This window comes from Ictidomys tridecemlineatus, chromosome 9, assembly GCF_052094955.1.
Source record: "Ictidomys tridecemlineatus isolate mIctTri1 chromosome 9, mIctTri1.hap1, whole genome shotgun sequence".
Taxonomy (NCBI): Eukaryota; Metazoa; Chordata; class Mammalia; order Rodentia; family Sciuridae; genus Ictidomys; species Ictidomys tridecemlineatus.
Genome location: NC_135485.1, coordinates 8,059,871 through 8,080,917, shown reverse-complemented (window position 1 = coordinate 8,080,917; position 21,047 = coordinate 8,059,871). Strand labels below are relative to the sequence as shown.

Sequence of the window (21,047 nt, the reverse complement as noted above, 5' to 3'; positions counted from 1 at the left end):
TCAGGTACTAAAATGTACATTTTCAAGTTTTAAAACTCTACTTTTGGTAAAGATTATACCACTTAATGTAAAATATGGAAATATCACCACCATACAAGCTCATTAGCTACTCAACTTTTATTTGTACGTTTATCTCTCTCTCAAACACACACACACACACACACACACACACACACACACAGAGTTTTCAATTTAAGATGGGTCAAAGTACAATTTTTTTTTTCACTTCATGATGGTGCAAAAACCGTACACATTCACTAGAATACATACTTTATGTTTTGACATTTTCCCAAACCAGTGATGTGACATGATATTCCCTCATGATGCAGAAGGAGTGACATGCAGCTCCCAGTCATCCACGTGACAGGAGAGAACCAGTCAACATTCTGCAGTGTCCTGTATTGTTCATTCATTTTGAATAATACGTGAGACATTACACATTTTATTACTAAACAGGATTTCCATTAGATAATTTTGCCAAATTAGGAGTTAAAAGGACTGTGCTAGGCATGTTTAAGTTAGGCCAGACTGGTCTATGCTGTTCATCAAGATAGTGCATTACCTTTGTTTTTTAATAAATTGACTTATTTGGCTGGCTGCAGTAGCACACATCTGTGATCCCAGTAGCTGGGGAGGCTGAGACAGGAGGATTGCAAGTTCAAAGCCAGCCTCAGCAATGGCGAGGAGCTAAGCAACTCAGTAAGACTCTGTCTCTAAATAAAATACAGAATAAGGCTGGGGATGTGGCTCAGTGGTGGGTGCCCCTGAGTTCCATCCTGAGTACATCACCCCTCCCCTAGCAAAAAATAAAATAAATAAGTTGACATGTTTACTTGTGTGTTGTTTTTATCACATATCCTGATTTGATTTGCTTTGCATTTTCCTTTCATTTTGTTTTTCTTTTCTATTTTTTTTTTGTAAAAGAAAAATAAATCTACTTTTACTAATCAGAAACATGGGTAGGGTACACCATTCCTAGAGGGACTGAAATACCAGATGGAACCATGGAGTAGATGGAACTCTGATTCCATCTTCCTGCTCCAAAAATCCATTTTATATCTTGTCCTGCGATAGAAGACATGTCACGTATTAAATTGACAAGAAAAGATAGATGCCATTTGGATCTCAGCCAAAAGACTGAGAAGTGTTTCCCTGTGCCTCTTGAATCTGAAATTTTTCTTTTTAATCATTCACCAAACTTTGGGAAATTTTAACCATTACTTATTCAAATAAGTTTCTTTCTCCTCTTCCTATATTACTTTAATTATGTGTCTCTTAGACTCTTTGATATAGATTCACATGTTCTGAATATTCTTTCTTTTAAAAAATATTTTCCTTCCTTTTCTGTATTTGATAATATCAATCCATCCATTTTTACATTCACATATCTTTTCTCTTTCATCTACATTATATTTCTAAAGACTCTCTAGAACTTTGAGGATAATTTTCAGTTGTAGAATTTCTACTTGGTTATACATTATATTTTCTATTGATCTGCTTAGATTCCCTGTATTTTCTTCATCAAAACAAGTTTTTCTTCATAGCACTGTGCATAATTATAACATCTGCTTTAAAAGTCATTGTGTCCTATTTCTAGCAACGGAGGCAACTTGCCAATTTTCTGTACTTGTTTCTCTTGATTATGGGTCAATGTTTTGTTTTGTCACATGCTGGATATGTCTGGATTATATTCATAAAATGATAAATATTAGGGTGTGAAGACTGGATTGTAGTATATTCCTTCAAGGAGTTTGGTTTTTGGCTTTGGCTTTGGCAGCCAATTAACTTAGTTGGCATCTCATATCACAGTTCCATTCTTTTATTCTTCATGTGACTGCTTTGACTTTGCCTTCTACACACATATTTCAGAGTGTAGTTGAATAATTTAGGTAGAGTTTGACACAGAATTCTAGACGTTCTTCCTATGCTTTCTCTTTTCTGGTCTCCCCTTCTTGTTAGCAGCCATGATAAGCCTCAGGTCTTTCTATAGGATATTCTAGACTAAAATGCGGCCACTCCACCATGACCACTGTGGTCCACTCACATGATAAAAACCATAAATATGGGAAATTCTTCCCATGCCATTTCATTTTCCCAAATGTCGATCCATGCCCACGCATTTCCCACTTGTTTTTTTTACTTTTCAGAGTCATCAGGTGATAATTTTGTGTTGTGCCCATAATATGTGGCTTTACCTATGGGAGGGTCAGGTTAGCAGTAGTCAACTTGGCCTTATAGAAGGGAACAGAACACATTAGAACTATGTTCCACTTAAGAATTAAATACAAACCCACCTTAATTCTGTTATAGGAAGAAACAAAACACAGTTATAAAAATTTGCATGTAAGAAGTCACTGCACAACTAGAATACATCTCATCAAAGCAGCAAATGCAATTTTAAGTAAAAGAACTCTTTAGAAATGATAAAAATTACAAAATTAGCAGGTAAAGAGTGATGGCCTATCCTGAAATGCTCATGAATAGGTTATAAATATAAACACAAATAATAGAAATATAATAGGCTGATATACATATATTAAATATTAAGTATATTAAATAATGATTAATATACCTTGTTGATTCATAATTTAAAATAAAACTTATTTGATTTTTTAGCTCACTAATTCTGCATTATATTAATAATGATTGGGTTGCATTTATTGAGATAATTTCATCTAGAATTTGATATCAGTCAAATAAAAACTAAAAAACATTTTGAAAGTAAGACCATCTAACAGTAGAAGTAAAAAATGATTGTGTGCGTTTAAAATCATTTAACAAACAAACAAAAGGCAGCAGAAGGCATAGATTGTGTAAAATCTAGATAAGTATATCATAATCATTACAGAGCTTTGGTTTAGTTATTTTCTTGTGATGAAGGGGGAGGAGTGATGTAGAATGTTTATGTACTCATATTTTTTTTTTCAGATTCTTAGCAGTCTGTATATATTGCATCAATCATTGAACAAAAATAAAAATTTATTTTTAAAACACTTGAAAAAATCTGAATAAAATATTTTATTTGGAGAAAATTCAACACCATGATTTAATTTGCTCTCAAGTTAAAAAAAATGCCCTCTTGGAATTTATTTTATTTAATTCAGTGGGAAAATGTATACTCTTGCCTCTGGAGAATTCATTATAAGCTCCTTTGGCATTTCTTATATTTACTTATGTTGCTGCTTTACAGAATAAGGATCATACTTAATAAATACTAAAAACATATCACATTCTGAATTCATTAGGGAAATGTAAATATTCTAAGGATTTTTAAAAATTCCTTCAACACATTCAATTACGACTGCAACTTGGGGAAGATACATATTTGTATATATCTGCCGAATTCAAAGAATGTATTTAGAATGATTTCTTAGAATCTTGAACTCAGTGTCAAGCTAAAGTGGGATAACAACTTTTGAAAACAGAACTCATCACCAGAGAAGCAAAATGTACCACTGTTAAAAACCCAAAGTTGCCAGGTATGGTGGCACAGGTCTGTAATCCCAGCTACTGAGGAGGCTGAAGCAGGAGAATCATAAATTCAAGGTCAGCCTGAGTAACTGGGAGACTCTGTTTCAAAATAAAAATTTAGGAATAACAAGGATGGGGAGGTACCTCAGTGCCTAACATGTACCCAGGACCCTGGATTTCATCCCTGGTACAGTTAAAATAAACAAACAAAACTCACAGTCAGCAATACTTACAGGACTTCTTGCTGCTATTCTCAATATGCAGTTAGAATCTTCGAATGTTCTAGAAGAACGTTTTAGTGAAAGGTCCTAATGCTTTCTGCATTCTGTGGTGGAGGATTGCTGAAAATACGAATAGACCAAGTGGGGAGGGCCAGCGGGATTCCTCAGAGAGGCCTGGTGGGCAGCCATCCCGAGATGAGACATGTCAGGAGCAGCTGCTGGGTCTGGAGACAGTGCATCACTGAGGTCATTTTGCAGGTAGCCAGTGTTGACTTTCCTCTCCATTGTGCGGTTTTCTTCACTAGTGTCTCTGGGATAAGATAGGAGGTGGTGGAAATACATATCTGGCCACTGAACCTTTGAGACTGTTAAAAGCAAGATAATGACAAGGTAAAACGTAAAAAAAAAAATGTAATAAGTGAGAGTGAGGAGAAAGTGTCTGTGCTTATGGATGGACTTTGTAGCCTTCTAGGCTATGCCATGGGACAACTTGACACTGCCTACATGATGAGCCGAACCAAATGATTTATTTATTTATTTATTTATTTGGTAGCAGGGATTGAGCCCAGGGATGCTTGCCCACTGAGCCACATCCTCAGCCCTTTTATCTTTTATTTTGATCTATTTCTCCTCTATCTAGTTTGCTTTGGGTCTCACTAAGTTTCAGAGGCTGGCATCAAACTTGTGATCCTCCTGCCTCAACCTCCTGAGTTGCTGGGATTAAAGGTGTGCACCACTGGGCCAGGCTGAGCTCCGTTATTCTGAGAGAGGAAACCAGATGGCCTTCGGCCACAGATGCAAGCCTTCCTTAGAGTAGTACAGGTGGACAGTGCTGAAAGGAGCTGGAGACCCTGGATTCATCCTGAATCATGAGGAAGAATTGATGGAAAGTGAGGTTGAAAGCAAATGGTTAGGTTAGAAGTAAAGTGAATGACAAATGATTACACCCTGCTTTCCTATTTCTGCATCATAACCTGGAATAAAGAACTTCCTGTAGTCTACCTGCCCTGCAGGGAAGGGTAGGGGAAGACATGGCTTCTCTGTGCTCACTGGGACAGGAAGAGTGAATAATTTGACCTGCTTGGGGATTCATTACAATATAGAATCATAGAGATGGTAGGGAAAGGGGGTCCTCTTAGCCATCTGACCTCTTGTGTTGGCCTGTACCAAGTCTCAGGGGATGTCTTTACTTCCTGGCCTTCGTGCTAGACCTAACATTTTCGTTCTCATTCATTATACTCATCCAGTGTGACAGGGTTTCCAGGGTCTCTGCAGATTTGCGATATTCTCCTGGTGTAGATATTATGCAATTCCTGTGTAATGCATCTAGGGATTTCAAAGCTGGGGTGAAAACACATCTTCACGTTCAAGGCTTGGGAAGGATAAGGCACTTGTTCAATCATTTAACCCAGAACTATGAACTCCAGTAGATAGTGATTCTTGTTTTTTCTTATTGGTTAGAATTTTGGAGGGGAGTAAGGAGTGAGTTTAGGTCCTTGGCATCCTAAAACTCTAACAGTTTTTTTTTAAAAGATAGAATATTGATTCTTTTTAATAAAGATGTTATTTCATATTCAACTAAGAGAGGTGTGGTAAATATGCTGACATTAGGGCATGGACTCCTAATCAGGATGCAAGTTTAAGTAATTTAGCAAGAACACACAATTCTCAACATATTACGTATCACGTCATTTGTTGAACATCAGCTATGTACACCTTATGTGGCAAGCGCTTATTTATTGATCTGCTTATCTTGAAAGAAGTATAATTCATCCGTGACTTGCTTTTAAAATATTTTTCAAATAAAATATCTTTCCTTAGCATGGCTGCCTCTTATCCAAGACAGGCCAACAAGACGTCTTCCTTACAGTTTCTCACACACAAAAGAAGAGGGATTTCCATTGATGTGTTGATGATATCATGTTGGCATGAGCCTGGAGGCTGCCTATGACCATCTACTTGGCATATGGAAAAGCCAGCCTATGGTAGGAGATCTACCATATTCATATCTGAAAAAAGTCACGGAGAGTCAGTAAAAATGGGGATTCTGACTGCTCCCAGTTCTGTGGTCATCCTCCTGCTCAGGTTCCTGCTTTGTGGATATTTGGTTGTTGAGTTTATCTGAGGATACACTGGAAGTCTTCTAATAATCTCCTTGAAAGCTTTTCAGGACAGTGCTGCTCTCCATTGCAAACAGAAGCCCTGATTAATGCACTGCATGCTTTACAGTAAATTCTCCTCATTTTCCACATCCCTAGATAGATATAGATTCTATTTTTATATAAGAAAAAGTTGGGCTAAGTCAGCTGTCTTATTCCAAAGTCTATTTTTTTACACTTCATCATTGTGCCTTTCCAGTGGGTTTTGGGAAGTCATTTGATTGAAAGTGACTGTAATAAAGGAACCAGTAAAGTGATTGATTTTGCTAGTCAATAATTTATCAAAATCCACTTATTGCATATCCTAGCTCTATTTTCCATCCTGTCTCTGCCCCATAAGCTTGTTGTCTCTGCCCTGACTTGGTCCCCAAAAGACCTTGTCCATAACATCTGGCAATATCTTCTAGCTTGACTCCTTCTTCAGGTTCACGCCTGTTCATTTCTACCACTGTCACTCATGACGTCGTGGTGAATATTCTTGACTCAGGCCAGATCAGATCAGTCTGCTATGATAAGAGTACCCCATGGCTCCCCAACAGTTGCCGGCTACAGTTGGAACTGTGCTTGCATACCCCTAGATATCTAGATTCTTTCAAGCCCTTCAGAGTGACAATAGAACACCTGTGTTTCACAATCCTCACAGATCTGAATGCTCCAGTTTTTCTGGTGATTCCCAAGGTGAAGGAAACATTCCCATGGTGTCATCTTATCTTTTTATTTTTTTCATTGTCTTATGTGCAGTCTCTGGCATCACATATAAGAACAGTGTTTCATGATATTTTTTCTCACAAAGAGGCCCTAGGCTAAAAGTAATTGGCCTTAGGCATCACTAAAATAAATAAATAGCTTCTCTTTGGCTCACATAGTATGCACGCTTACACAATCAAAATTGGAGCTTACTTTTCACACTAATCTCTTACTATTGACGTTCATGCATGCTTAATCCCAGACCACTGAATCACCCCATTTGAGTCTTTCAAGCTGACACATCTTTGCATATAATTTCCTGCACTCCTGGAATGTATCCTGCACTCCCCTATATATGGTGACATTTAATGTCCAATGTGATATTCTTTCTGACTTTTGAGGTTAGTGAAATACTACCATTGGAGATTTAGGAGACTGGGTAAATAACATCTGCTTTTCCCTTTAGATGTCAAAATATAAATTTTAGTGTCTTCTTTCTAGAGTTCAAAATGTCAGGTAATGATATGCTGAACTACCAGGTGGTAAAAGCTGATTGTCTACATCTTAACTCAAGCTATGGCTAGCAACTCTTTGTTGGCAGCTTGAAATTAACCTGAGTGGATAAATTTATACCAATTAAATCTTCAAACATGGCAAATCAACTTCTTCCTCACCCACCCATACTGCAACTACTAAACATCTAATAACATCACTGATGTAAGGGGAAAAGCAATTAAAAATGGCAGCTATTTTACTAATAAAAAACTGATGGGAAACTTACCAGTAACAGGTCATGTCTTATAATACCATCCTCAGGAACAGGCAGACTAACTCACACATTCATACCTCCTTGGCCAAGGAGGTATCAGAAAAGACAACATGGTGCCCTTCTGTGAGGAAATCTTCTGCAGGATCTCTTCTCATACTCTGAAACCAGTTAAAAAGCTCAAGGAGGACTGAGCACCAGGTGCCCGGACACCAGCATCGTCAACAAATAGATGTTTCTTCTTGTGGAAGTACCCAGATAAGAGAAAGGAAGGGAAGAAAAGTTCCTCTTCCTGTTTGTCTTCCAGATCAGCCTGCAAAATTCATTGAACTGCAAAATTCATGGCACTGAAAGTTCTGCTTTCCTATCTGTGTTTCTTGCTAGACTGTGTTATTTTGAGCCAGGATCACTCTAAGTTGCTTAGGGCCTTGCTAGTTTGTTGATGCTGGTCTTGAACCTGGCTGGGATCACAGGTGTGAACCACCACACCCAGCTAGACTGCAAACTTCTTGATGATAGGGATGTTTGCATTTCCAGAATCAAAGAGTTTCAGGGGCACAGTAGGTTTTCAATAATTGTTGACAGATTTACAAGGTGGATTAACAAAGATGGGTTAATGAAAATATTGAAATTTCCCTGAGCCCTGTCATCCTAGAAAGCTGTAATAGATAAAGAAATGTCTTCCATCTTTGTATTTCTTTTCTTTCCATTCAATAAGTGGCATAGATTTTTTTTTAAATTCCTTATATATTAAAGTTTGAATTTTTATTATTTGACACTAAGCACATAACTGATTTGATAATTAATAAAGGTAGCTACAAATATAAGGTTATAAGGGTTTTTTTTTTTTTTTTAATCCCTGTGATGGAGGGCAAGGTTTGTTACAAGATCCTGAGTCAGGGACATCTAAAGTCTTATGGAAATATCTAGAGGAGGGGCAAAAAGCACATCAGGGTAATGAACATGATATGGCTTAGCTGTGAAATGAAGCCTGAAACCTCACATATGTGACAATGCAGGAATGTTCAGAGGTAAAATGATTAGGTCATGAGAGCTTTGACCTAATCAGGAAACTCATCCACTGACATGGATTACCTGGGTGGTAACTGCTGGCAGTTAGGGTGTGGCTGGAGGAGGTAGGTCACTGGGGGTGTGAATTTTGGTTTTCACTTTGTCTCTGGGACGTGAAGCTCTCTCTTTCCTCTGCTTCCTGATTCCAAGCCCTGAGCTGCTTCCTCCATTACACCCTTCCACCATGATTCTGCCCCTCCTTGGGCCCAGAGCCAGGGAGTCAGCACACCATGGACTGAGCCTCTGAAGCAGTGAGCCAAAATAAACTTTGCCTCCTACACATTGTTCTTTTCAGATATATTGGTTACAACTGCTCAAAAGATGAATAAAATAATAGAGTGATTTAATTCATAATTGTGATTTTCAGCAAACATTGGAATTTTGTCAACACTCCTACCAGAAACTTAGGGAAGTAGAATCTTTGGAATGGGGACCAGGAATCTGCATTTCAAAAGAGCTTCCCAAAGCAATTTACTTTCACAATCAGTTGGAGGAAACTTGAAAAGTTCTACTTCTTCATTTGAATCCTCTTTATCACATCTGTCAGTGTTTCGAATTATGCATTTCAATATTAACAGAATTGAGCTGTGCAATTTAAAATTTTAATCCCTAAACATTTTAAATCAGGTATTAATTTTCAGCTCACGCCCCCCCTCCTTTGAACATGACCTTTATTTTAATAGTGATGAAATTTATGAAGCATGCTTCATTTCCCTGATTTACTACAACATAGCCAAATTCATTTTAGAAATGATTAGACTGTAGCTTCATATTAAATCCTTAATATACACACACAAGCAAAATTTCTGGTTCTCCTAAGCCACCCAGGTAAAAATCCAGATAATGGAAATAAAATTTCCAGTCAAATTTTTCTTTTTGTGACTCAACAGAGCCTGTCATCAACCTTCAAAATCCAGGAACAGATAAAGGGAAAATGTCAAAGAAATAAAAACAATGTTTTCCTTGAATCCCATTAATTATTACATATCTAAAGTCAAATGAGCAACTTAATAAAGAGGTTGGTTGTTTTGGCACAGGTGTAGATGCAGCTTCAGCCACCTCAAATAAGTGACCAATTCCAGTACAACTATGGCACAGAGTTTATTTTTTCCTGGTTCCATAACACTTGCCAACATGGTAGGCAGTGAAATATAGTGGCCTATTATGAAGCCAAATAACACAATACAATACCGGAACATCTCTTGGGTACAATTTGAAATCCATAAAGTGGCTGCTAATATTTTCCAATATTGATTCCAGAGAATGTTGGTGATCACTGTGGTATCCCTGAGTCCCTGCTAGGGTAGGTGGAGAAGGACTAAAGTGTGTGTTTATCCATGGAGGGATGGAGTCTAAACACAGGGGCCCAGTGACTTGGGAGGCCCTAGAGTGACAGGGCACCAGCTTCATCCAGGTAGTTTTTGCTGGTTCTTCACAGACCTGCTTAGAAGCAGCTATGACTTTCATTTCACGGAGTAGGAAACTGAGGTTTATAGATCATAAGAAGCCTGCACATGAATTACAGATATGGTAGCTATAGGGCTGAGATTCACAGCCAGGATCATAACTCCAAAGCCTACTAATTATCCATTCAACCACAATAGATGCTAAAACAGAGAAGTACATTTCTGAATCCACATCTTTGTTTAATCCTGATGGTAATCTTTTGAAATTGAGAGGGGTAATCATTGAAAGAGAGGAGACCGAAGAAGGACTTCTTCTATTCTGTTATTTATCTGGAACTATAACTTAAGAGTGGATTTCTTTTATTACCCTCAAGCTCATACAATCCAAATGTACATTTCATATCTCTCATTATCCATACCTTATCACAACAGCCTGCCTCAAAAGAAGGCAGAACTTGGATTAAGATCTGAGTGTGAATCTCAGTTCGGTCTCCTGTTATTTATATAATGAGCCGTTTCTCACTGAGGCTCATGGATGCTTTTCATAATTCCTGGAACATGGTGGATGCCTGCAAATTACACATTTTCAACTACATGTTGAGAACATTATTCAAACTCCATCTGGCTGTGGGTCAGCATGATGGGGACCAGGGCCACAGTGCTAGACGGGTTGTAAAGTCGGTGGGGAACTAGGTACAAACCACAAGGGTTTAGCCACAGGTACAGCATGAGCTGTGTCCCAGAAAGGACTGTGCCTTTGAATGGTTTTGTCTTAGGCAATATGATTCTTTTGGCACATCTTGGAGATACCATGGTAATTTCTACACCTCTTGCACATGCCCCACTGCCCTATCCATCACTTCTGTTGACAGTGAAGGGCCAATTCTTCTGACAGCAAGAGCTTGGCCTGGACCTCTTCTTCATACCTGGCTGAGGTCCTTGGCTTTGGAGACCTTCCTGTGCTCTAAAAAATAAATAAATAAAATAAAGTTGGCAGAATATGTTCCATTGCCATGGCAATATTTTGAAACAAATAATTCCATGAAAGTGAATACGTAGTTTCTTTAAGCTGTTGACTTGAGAAGAATTTCATCTCAAGCTTTACGAGCAAGAAGTCATTTGTGGTTACTTCTCATATAATGTCTTAAAATGTATTTTTATTTATGCTCTATGACGAGCATTATTATGTAAAGGAAAATGCTAACATGCACTAGACCCTGCTACTATTGAGTTGGGGTTTTGGTAAAGACATCGTATTCATCCGCTGCCATCACAAAATACCAAGGCTTGGGTGGCTGAAATAACAGAAATCTACCTCTTGGCAGTTCTGAGATCAAGTCCTCAGGATGGTTTTTTTGTTGTTGTTGTTGTTGCTGTTGTTTCAAGGCCTCTCCTTTGGGTCGTAGTCAGTCACCATCTCCAGGGATCTTTTCATGGTCCTTGCATTAAGCCGGCTTCCTAATTTCTTATAAAGACTCTGTTCATATTAGGTTAGGGCCCATGCATATGACCTCATTTTTAACATAATTATCTCTTAAATGACCCTATCTGTAAATGCAGCCATATTGTTAGGGAATGTGGATTCAGATTTCTGAATGTGAATTTTGAATCAACACAATTCATCCTATAATGAGCATTTGTATGAATTCCTTTATATAATTAATTGTGAATTTTGTAGAATTATTTTTATTTTAGGAAAGAACCCAAATATCAAAGTATCCTTTTATTTTAGGAAAGAACTAAATATGTCCAGTAACCTTTTCAAGTCAAAGAACTGGCCATGACAGGACTAGAATTTACTAAGAGATGTGGGAAATTTCAAAGTTCACGATGATCACTCCAGGGTCTTTCCCACCCTTGGCCATATCTCCATCCCAGATGAGACTGATTACCTAAGCAGGAGCAAGTTTTTCTTAGGAACCAAATTGTTCCTTCAAGGATCAAGTCTGATGGATAAACATCTGGAGCAGCAAATGGAGGTGGTCCCCTCTAGTGGTAAGGACTTTGACGGAGCCACTTTCAGAGCCAGAACTGACATGACCACCCAGACCAGTCTGACCAACACTGTTTAATTCTGCATACGCTCACCCCTGCCCAATTCTTCCTTTATTTATACCTAAAGCTCATGTCAGTACCTCAGGCAGGGCTGAGATGCTGGATCTCACTTGTCTTCCCAATATGGCCATATTGATGAAAGTTTCTTTCCTGCTTTTCACCATTACTTTTCCTTTGGTTTTTGATTCAAGAGCCTGGACTGGTTTGTTGGGACCCCATAGTTGGACCTCTGGCCTAGGATAAATGATTCACAGGAAGTGTCTGAATTTTATTCATGTGTTCCTTGGGAATTTGCTCAAATCACATACTTGGAGTATCTATTTGTGTTATATTAGGTATATTGTGCTAAAAATTTCCTTTTGGTAGAGGGTGTTCCAACTATTTTACTGTAACAATAATAATTAAAATAAATAATTTAAATAATTAAATTATCTTCTCTTATTTTCATTTTCTCAAATGATTTGCTTTAAGATAAAAAGGATGATGAGAAATTACTGGGGAAAGAGATGAGTCAAATTATGTTATGTACATGTGAAAATATGGCATAATAAATCCCACTCTTGTGTATAATTATATAATTATAGAATTTAATGATTATTCAAGAATTAAAAGATTAAGATAAAAGCTAAATGTGGAAATACCTAGCCCTATAATACTAGAGGTAGAAGTAAAAATTGCTGAAACTTGAGTTGACCACTTCTTGGTAAACATGATTGAGTGTAGGTTATTTTGAAAAATAAACCACTAGAAAAAGACAAATTTAGCATTTAATTTTGCAAAAGCAATAGTGAGGGGTCGGGGGTGGTATTAAAGTGAAGACCGGAGTACCCTTAATATCAGAGAAGAAGTCCTAGCTCTTGGGTGGCAAAACCCACCTTTGCTGCTCAAGCATCTGAGTATCAGTAACACAGTAGCCCTGATGGGCAGGTGTAAGAACAGAATTAAAGGGCTTTCTCTTGTTTTGGCTAACTCATAACTAATTCCCCAAAGTGCTGGGACCAGGCAGTAAAATCTGGATATTTACCAAGTATTTTCTTTTCAACATTTTCTGCTGATCTTTCATCCATCCATATAATGCTATGAAAGCAGAAAAAGGAGAGATCCAGGAACCTGTGCCCTAAGTGAGTCATCGCCACTCTAGCAGTGCTCTTCAGGGCATGAGCCTGGTCAGCCATGCACAAGGTGGATGGAGCAGGGCCTTGGTTTCAGACCCTCTGTGGGTTGCTGAGACAGCGCCATCTAGTGGACAGAGCAACAAATTTCGAATAGGGAGATGATTTACTTCAACAACTCATTTTCTTCGTCCTTAAAACGCGATTAATCACATTTCTTCAAAGAAGAAAAGAGGTAAACTTTCTCTTAATTGACTTCTATGTATACGCATCGTATCTTGGAACTTTTAATCTTTAAATAACCCTCACACCGCAGATGAGAACACAGGATTATGGCGATGACATCACGTGCCTGTGATCGCGTGCTTCCAAGTGGCAGAGCTGCGCTGGCTGCCAGGTCCGGCTCACGCTCCAGCAATGAAGAGTGGCACGTTCCAGCAAGGAGAGCGCACCGCTCGCGGCGCCACACGCGTGTGAATACCAGATGTGAGGGCGCAGCTGCCCTTTGATTTGGGGCTCTGATTGATGTCCGCCAGCTGTGTGATGTGATCTGACGCAATTCATCTCATTTCTGCAACGGTTTGACGTTATCCTTGAATGAAAAGTGAATATTAAACAAGCCTATGCATGTTTAGTACTTTATAAACTCTGAAGGTTTATTTTGATAATTGTGATCGTCTCAATTTTAGATCAAGTTCTATTTAAAACATAAATATAAATGCAGCAGAGAAGGAGATGAGTGGCAGAATAGGAACATTCTGGGTAGAAATTAGTGCAGAATTTGCATTCTTTGAGCTTTTGGTTGCTGATACTGACCTCCCGCGCTACTTCTGCCCAAAGATTCAATGTGACATCACAACAAGAATTTATTCATAGAGAGTCATTGACTAATCCCACCCCCTCCTCCAAACCAGTTAAAATTCTCTATTTCTGACCATTAGTAAGAACCAAGGACTCTTGTGATGTATTTGGTATATGATGGGGCCTTAGCTTTTATTTCTAAAGAAGTTTGAAAGATTAAAACTCTTAGCGAATCTCTTCCTTTCTTCTTTTCTCCAGACCACCTTACTTCTGATAATTATTATTGACTAAACAAAAATGTGCTCCAGAGTCAAAGTTCTCAAAAAGTACTCTGTTTTTGTTCCCTAGGATGAAAGGGAAAAAAAATAGATAAAAATGATATTTCACTAGAATCAATTGCTACTAGTACTACAATAATTTTTGCAACATAAAGAAAGAAAGTAATTTAGAGTTCAGTAGGCAGAAATAAATAGGCAGCACTAAATAAAAATTCCCTAAGTACACATTCAAGATCTTCCTTTAACTAGCTGTGTGACCTTGGACAAGTTACATAGACTCTCTGTGGCTCAGTCTCTGCATCTCTAAAGGAGTTAGTCACAATACCTATTTCATATGTTTGCTCTAAGGCTTAAGTGTGGTCCTAAGAACAGTGTTGCCACTTAGTAGGTGCTGTTCTCCCTGGTTCCACCAAAACCCCGCACAGAGTATGCCAACCTCTATTTTGATATCCCATCATTGTTTCTGTTCACTTTTCTGTTTCTTCCAGAAAATCATGAGCTTTTGGGACAGAAGTTGAAAAATCATGCCACTCCTCTCTTCCTGAATTGTGTCAGACTGTCTACTCCTTTTCAGTCTACAAGCAGAACATGGTATTTTAAAACTTTTTAAAGGCTATAAAACATAAGGAAAGACCAAATGTTGTCCAGAAAGCCTGAAAGAAATTTTTGCCAATCTTTATTCAATAGGACAGAGTCCATATTTCAGTATTTTTTATAGTCAATATATGTTTGATAAAGGGAAAAAAAGAGGAAAAAAATAAAAAGGGGGAAGTGATGTTCAAAAAATTGACCATGGAAACAGTGTGGAAAGAGCAATTCTGATGATACACATAGAAGAGACCAGCAACTGGCAAGAGACCAGCAACTGGCAGATGGGGGTGATCTCAATGAGGACGTGTGGGCACCTTGAGGTTTGGAAAACAAACATTGTCCAACCAATTCAGAGATGGTATTGCAATTAATAATGGCATTTTATAAATCTAGTGAACTTTTCACAGACTTCCTGGATTCAATAGGGTCAAATCCTTGGTAAGAAAAATATCCTTCAGCTATCAAAGCTTTGTGGGATAAAACGTTATTGAACATTTTTTACAGAAGAGCAAACTGAAGCTCAAGAGTTTGGGTTGCTCCAGGTTCCCCAGCTCACAAGTGGCAGGCTAGTGTCCTGAGACAGATGCAGTCCACCAACTGCACCCTACTCCTCATCTGGCAGTGAGAGAGGGGACCTCATAGCCTGCCCTGGCTCAGCACCCTCCCTCTGATTAGGAGCTTTGCTAAATAGAGTCCTTTTTCTCAGGCTCAACGTCAGTCCTGGTGTGGCTCAGAGCTGGGAGCGAGGGCTCAGTTACCATCTGTTTCTACCCTGTTCACTTGCTTGGCTGTTCTCAGACTGTTCCTTTCAGTGTCCATCTCCAGTGCCCACAGGTCCTCAGCAGCTGTGGGATGACTGTCCCTGTATTGGCCTGCAGGGCCACCCACACATCCAGAGCTCATGATTTGAGTCCTTCTTTCCACCAAGAGTCTTCTCATTTCCTTCTGTATCTCTGCCTTTGTCTCAGCCTGACTTCTCCACCTGCCAAAGTGGTGCCCCCGTAGGTTTCTTGCACAAGCCCTGCCTTTCACCTTACTGCTACCAGCTCTGTCCTTAAAGCATGTGGGCCATCTCCTTCCTCTTTGTTTGACTATCTGAAACTATATATCTATCTGAAAATATATCTCAACTTCCCAAGTGACTGGGATTGCAGGCATCTACACTGTGCCAGCAGTTCACTGAAACCTCCATGTGTCAGTGACATTTGTCTAGGTACCTCTGGAACCTAAGACCTATGTAACATTTCCATTTAATAAGTAGCTATGTTTAAGCCAGCTAATATGTATGCAAAAAATACATGATCAATTAAAAACATACAGACATACAGTCTTGTTCTGCTTAATGATGGCACATGTTCTTAGAAGTGCCTTGTTAGGTGACTGTTATTATGCAAACATCAGAGGGCACCTGCACCGATCACAGCCATTGGCATGTACTGTCATGCACGTGGGATATCATTGAATCCTCATTGTGGAGAGCATGAACGTACAAATTAAATAATTACAAAGGTTCAGTCACAAGATATGTGCATTTGTTGAACACTGGATGGCTATTTAAGCTTGGAATCAGACTAAGTACCACCACCCTAAATTCCTTGTTTCACATTGGTTACTCAGAACTTGATTTTAATAATAAAACTGCTAAAACTAAGCTTTGTAGACATAAACTATCTCTAAAAGGAGTGTAGCATGGGATATTGTTAAAATGTGCATATCTTTGAGCTTGTGTGGCAACTACAAGATGTTGAATGTTTCTGTATTTCTCTCAAAAATCTAATATACTCTGTAGCAATGAGTGTTTGTTGTGGTGGTCCAAAAATCTAACTTTAACACATATTTGGTGATTGTGGCTACATGTTTTTTTTTAATTTGCCATCTTAATTGATATTGCACATAGTGTTAACAAATAATAAATTTATTTTATGATTTTAAAACATATACAAAATTTATTACATGATACAAAATTTATGGGAGCATTGATTTTTTTTTTCAGTTTTAGATTGACTCAATGCCTATATTTGTTTTTATGTGGTGCTAGGATTGGACTCAGTGCCTCACTCTTGCAAGCAAGTGCTCTACCACTGAGCTACAAATCCAGCCCTGAGAGCATTAAATTCTAACAGATGCTGTATTTGTACTTTACTATATAATTTACCCATGTTAGTATGTACTTTTCCATGTCTTTGAAATCATATGGGTTATGAATATTTGAGCTCTGCTTCCATTCAATTAAGTTTACATCATACTTCAGCTTCTAACCAAGAAGAAATAACAAGGATCAGATCTGCCCTCCAGCCTACATCAACTAAAATACAAAGAGAAAAATGTAAAACAACATTCCACAAGACACTGGAAACTACATAAGCAAAAACATAGAAATCATTGAGAAGAGGAAAACCCTGTGATTTCCCTATATTCCTGGACTAGAATCTCTAGCTCATAAATTATATAAAGAGAATTTATGTAGAACTGAGTCCAGATGAGCAAAGGCAGCTAGAGTTTGCAGGACAGAATACCAAAGAGGACAGAGTTTCACCCCCTCTGGAGAGAGTCATTCTACAGAGAGTTTATCTGGTCTTGTGTATGATAAACCATGCAAAAGTGAGTAAAGACTGAAAAGGATGATTGAGAACTGTATTTGATTCTCATGACCAGGAATACTGATCAGTCTCACCTTCAGACTGGAAAATTTCATGATTCCTATAGCATCTGGTAGAATACTCAGGAACATCTTTATCAGTAGGGACACATTAGTCCTACACAGCACTGATACCTGCCTAATATAGCACAAATAAAAACCCAAAGCATAAAAGGTTTCCAAGCAACATACATGCATTGTAGCACAGGGAAGATTATCTCCTAAATTACAGTATTGAACCAATAGTTGGGTCTTAATTAAAAAAAAATCCAATCTGACAATCTCTGCCTTTTAGTTCTAGTATTTAGAATATTTATACCTAATGTGATAATTGATGCGACTAGGTCAAGTCTGTCATCTTTCAAGTTCCTTCCTGTTTGTCCCATGTTTTTATTTGTTCCATTTTCCTTTTTTATCATGTGTTTTAAAATCGAGTAGTTCTATGATTCAATTTTATCTGACTCATTGGTAATATTAGCTATAATAATTAGCCCCACCCCCATACACACACCTCTAGAAATGTGTGCCTCGTTGGCAGTCAGACGGTGAGGGGACCAGCTCTAAAATCACATCTTACACTCTGTTTCTTGAATTGCTACCAGACCCACACAGCTCCAGTTAGGTTTCTCAGGAAGCAGACTCTGAGCTGGAATCCTGCTTTCAGAAAGTCCTGTGAGCAGTGTATTTGGAATACCACTGAATGTAGGAAGCTACCAGAAGCAGAAGGGTGCAATAATCATGCCAAGTTACTCTGCTGGGACAACATGGTCATTTCCTATAGCCCCACATGACTCATGTGTCCTGTGAGGGCCACTCCAGCCAGGACGTTGACTTTGGAAAGGTAGCTCCATGCTAGTGAGGTGATCTGTGAAGATGTGGTATCTGTAGATGGTCTGCCAACGGTGTTAGCAGAAGCTGAGGACCGGCAGGACTGGTCTAGGCAGGTCTAGGCAGCACATCACAGTGCCTACTGCAGTCTTTTGCCAAAATTTCTCAATCATTTGCTTTTATTTCCTGGCTTTTGTACCTATTTTTTTCTCTGTGCTATTTGTTTGCTGAATTTCTCCATGATACCTTATGATGCACTACTTTTCTTAGGCTGCAAACGTGTCCTAGAAGTCTCCAATGACATCTTATGACAATGGTTTTAACATACCATTTGTTAACATACCATTGACTTCCTAAGATTTTATTTCTCTTCACCTTCTTTTGCTTTTATTTTTTGTTTATTATTTCTTTTCAGATGATTCATTTATTTTGATACCTTTGAGAGTTTTAAATGTTTTCAGTTCTTTAAAGTTTGCACTATTATTTCCATTTCAACAGAAGTAATCTTTCTCCCATTGTCTCTGTTGGTATTTATACCCTTGGCAATTTTGAAATTTCATTTTAGCTTGAGGAATTTGGTTCCCTATTAGTTTCTTTTCTAATTTCATGCTTACCTGTCTACGTAGAAGATTTATTATTGCTTTGGACTTTTTAAAAATTTCCCCAGTTGGGAACCAGATTTCATATTGGTGGCTTTCTCTGATCTGTTAACTATGGGTCTTTAACAAAATACACCAATGCTTAGTAACTTAAACAACAGTCATTTATTTGCTCCTGATTCTGTAATTTGGCCTGGCCATTATCTTGCTCTTTCTTGCTCAGGTTCTACAGACCAGACATACTCATTTGCATCCCCCTGGGAGCACCTCAGAGCCTTCCTAGCTGGGACAGCCAAGGGACCCTGTCTCTGAGTCTGGGTCTGAGTATGGCACTGGTACTGGCCACCAGCTGGAGTGTTGTTCTCCTGTAGGTGGCCTAGTGGATTCCACCCTGGTCTACCCAAGTTCATTTATATCATAGAAGGTGAGAAAGAAGTTGTTATCTTTAAAGACAAGCTAGAACACACAGTAATACAATATGTCTAATCACTGAGTCAGGGAAATTTTAACTGGTCCCTGATTATCGGGCTGTTGCTTCAGTTCTCCACATTCCCAGGCAAGCAACCCAGGACCGTCTGCACCTTGGACAATAGGGCCGGCAGTTTTAAGAGCTTCTGGAGTTTTAACAGCTTTCTTTCTCTCAAAAGAACATTCTTAAACAGACTCCTGAAATGTTTAGAGGTAGGAAGATCACGTCCTCCAACACTCTTATCTCACAGCTGGTGCTATTTTGCATGAAGGAGAGGTTTTCCAGAGCTTTTAGGACAACCTAGATGATGATGGCAGTGGAAGCAACTCCCCTTAACAGCTCCTGATGTGTGCCACACAGTAGGCTCACTCATTAAGAAAGACTGAGTCTTAATACTCACCATGATTCTTTGAGATGAGTAATAATAGCCCCATGTCACAGATGAAGCATTTAAGGCTTGAATAAAATAGTTAACCCAAGGTTACTGTTCTCAGGCAGCACTGAAATTCAGTAGTACTTCACATACAGTGATAGGGCAATCCTTCCAACTAGTACCAAAAAAGAGCAGAAACTCAGATTTATGTAAAGTTTCACTGTAGAACAAGAAGGCAGTTAGCTTTCGACCTAAGAAGAGTTGGGGATTTAAGATCACCTTGTTTATGTTGTGTGATCTTGAAAAAAATACTCCACCTTTCTGAGCTTCAATCTTATCATCTAGCAAAATGTAATCATAGAAACTGCTAATCTCATCATGTTGTTGAAATAACTAAGAATGACAATAATGGCTATAAAGTGCTTAGTGCTATATCCAGTGCACAAAACCCACTAATAGTTGGTAAAATAGAATATATGATAAAATATGTGATGCCATGATTATCATCATTTGATCTTTAGCACCTGAGCAGGTCTGTGTCTCTTACATGCCTCTGCTATGGAGGCCTTCCCTGGGCATCATATTTAAAATAAAGACCGGTTTCTCCTCTGGGCTCCCCTCACTCATCACTACTATGGGCTGAATTGTGTCATCCTCAGATTCATTTGCTGGAGTCCTGACTTCCCATGCCGCAGAATGTGACTGAATTTGGACACAAGGTCTTTAAGGACAGAGCTAAGTTAAAATAAGGTGTCTTCATTTGTTTGAACTTTTATAGTGGAAATATCATAGATTATGTGACTTGAAAAACAAAAATCCCTTGTTCCTCACAGTTCTGGAGTCTGGAAAGTCTAAGACCAAGTTGCCAGCTGATCCAGTGTCTGTCAAGGGCATGCCCCTGGTTGACAGGTGGCCAAACTCTACTGTTTTTACCTGGGGGAGATCAAAGGAGGAGAGAGAGAGAGAGAGAGAGAGAGAGAGAGAGAGAGAGAGAGAGAGAGAGAGAGAGAGAGAGAGAGAGTGTTCTTGGGTTTTTTCTTATAAAGGCACCAATCCCATTCATGAGAGATGCACCATCAGTGCATTGTCAGAGCACCTCCCGAAGGCCCACCTCCTAGTATCCTCACATTGAGGGAGAAGATTTTCATATGTGAATTTGGGAGAGAAGGAAACATTCAATCCATAGCATGAGATCATTGGAACATCCCCAGTCCAGGAGATTAGGACAAAGACACACACAGAGAGATGGTCACAGGGAGAGGACCAGGAGAGATGCCCACTTACCAGAGGAGGAGAGAGGCTTTGGAAGGAACCAACCCCACAGACACCTTGGTCCTGGACTCCCAGATGCAGCACTGTGAGGATTAAGTTGGGAAAGCCTCCCAGCATGGGGTGTGCCGCAGTCTGGCTGGGCACAAAATCACCAGGAGGTCACGAGCCACTTGTAGATTCAAGCAGGAACGAACTTTATTCCAGAACCCACGCAAACTGAACCGGAACTCCACGGGAACTCCACGAGAAC

At 38.9% G+C, this 21,047-nt stretch overlaps 1 non-coding gene across 1 annotated transcript; it reads right to left on the bottom strand.

The window, feature by feature from the left end:
* Positions 1 to 959: 959 nt before the first annotated feature.
* On the bottom strand, positions 960 to 1,149 carry LOC120892466 (U2 spliceosomal RNA). Its single transcript, XR_005737186.2, has one exon. It is a non-coding gene; the product is annotated as a U2 spliceosomal RNA (small nuclear RNA).
* Positions 1,150 to 21,047: the final 19,898 nt, after the last annotated feature.